Here is a 1,985-nt window from a genome sequence, read left to right as displayed (position 1 = left end):
GAGCATGTGACAGTGGGCAGTGTTTGCCTAGAATGCTGCCAGAGGAGGGAAGGAGGGGAGGGTGGGGAGTGGGGGAGAGAAACATATTCCAAGATCCCCAATCTACATAAGCTATGTTCTTTTCTTTATGCGTAAATCCCCACGACAAAGTTTAATTTACAAATTAAGCCCAGTGAGAGATTAGCAATCTGTACTACTAAGAGAATGGAACACCTAACAATGTACTGCTATGAAACCAAGGTCTCCCTGGAAAGGGTCAATGCCGAACTCTCCTCAGGTACCTGCCCTGAGGAGATTTCTCCCAGGGTCCAGAACAGAAGCTACAAGTGGCTAAGATTCTAATCTGCAGGACAGAAAATGAATCTAAGCACACTGAGTTCTTAGTCCATTCACGTTATTCTTCTAAGTCAATTCCATCTACACAGTTTCTTTCCTGTTCTCATACCTAGCTCCTCTCATCCCTCCTGCTCTCAGTCCCCCTGCTGTTCTCTCATCTCTACCTAGTTCTTTCCATCTTGTCTTCATCTTAGTTCTTCTCAATCAATTCTCCTGGTGCTGTGGGGAAGCCATTACATGCACATAAGCAGTAATTCTTTTAGTAAAGCAATTCGAGGCTTGAAGTTTTCAGGGTCGCAGAGAGAGGTGATAAGGATCCACACATAAAGCAATTAATTGTCAGCTTCCAATTACAACCCCAAAGGGGAGTGACTGAAGGGGAGTTCTCTGGTAAGGTCAACTAAAGCTACGATCAGTTAGGGAATCTAGGAACAGCACCTGGCTGAGGAGGAATAAAAACTGAATTTGCACAAGAAAGAAGCTTGGCACCTATCGCCTGTCTGGCCTTGTATGTAATCTCCTTGGGTCAGTGGGAAGTAACTGCCTTAACTCAGTAACTAGTGAGTGGCTAAAACATCATCCCAGGAATGTGAGCAGTAAGTCTCTTAAATTAGGGTCTCGTGTAAATAACCCAGGGTGAAGGTAAGGGGTTGAGGATTTAATTGTTAGTGGTTCTTTTCTCTGTCTGTGGGTGAGATGAGCTAATGTTTATCTATGTGCAGTTGTGTCCTTGGAAAAAGGTATCTTTGGTGAAATACTTTTGTCCAGAGAATGGCCCTGGCCAGATTTATGTTAATGAAAAATAAACACAGCTGGGGACAGTTGTCCAATGACCCCAATGTATAGGGAAAGTTGTGCCCAAGACTGAGATGCAATCGTGAGATCACATGTACACTAACATGGAGATGCACGGTAAATGGGGAGAATCATAGCTGTTATTGCACACGAAGTTTACAACAGGAAACAGCCAGTTCACTCAAAAGACAGTAATTCCATAACGCCTTGTGTGATGGTTTCCTCTGACAGAACCCTTAGTTCTGATAGGTTGACCTTCTGAACTCTAGTTGTCACTGCTGTACACTCCCATGGTCAGGATAAATCTTTATGTTTGGGGGTCCCTGGGGAACTCTGTGAAATGGAGGGCAGAGAACTCAGTATGTGGTACCTATGGAGTAGGGTCAAGCCAAAATCACGCTTCTTACTGAGGGGCTCTACAGGGAATGAGAGGATGTATGTGCAAAGAGCCCTGGGTGCTGGTAATGGAGGGCGATCTGCACTGGGGTCAAGCTCTGTTGAGAGGGAACACAACGCCTGCTCCTGAATCTCGCTTGCTCACGTTGGTCACACTTCAGCAACGGAGGAGCCTCTCCTAGGGTAAATAAGCTTCCCATGGGGACACACTATCCCCGCATACCTCAGAGTGAGCTTGTGGGTTTACATCTGTAGGATCAACAGAAAGTGAACCGTGAATGGAGCCTTAGAAACTCAGAGAATATCCTCAAACTAACCATATGGTTGAAAGCAAGAAGGGAAATTCAGAGACACTGTCCAACCCTGGGGACCAGCCTGTGGGCTTTCCTACACTTCTGACCCAGCTTCCGCTAGAAGGAATTGCCCCTGCCCTATAAGCAAACCCAGATGGGACCTGC

This window comes from Onychomys torridus, unplaced genomic scaffold, assembly GCF_903995425.1.
Source record: "Onychomys torridus unplaced genomic scaffold, mOncTor1.1, whole genome shotgun sequence".
NCBI classification, from domain to species: Eukaryota; Metazoa; Chordata; class Mammalia; order Rodentia; family Cricetidae; genus Onychomys; species Onychomys torridus.
This window is presented reverse-complemented; position numbering follows the sequence as displayed.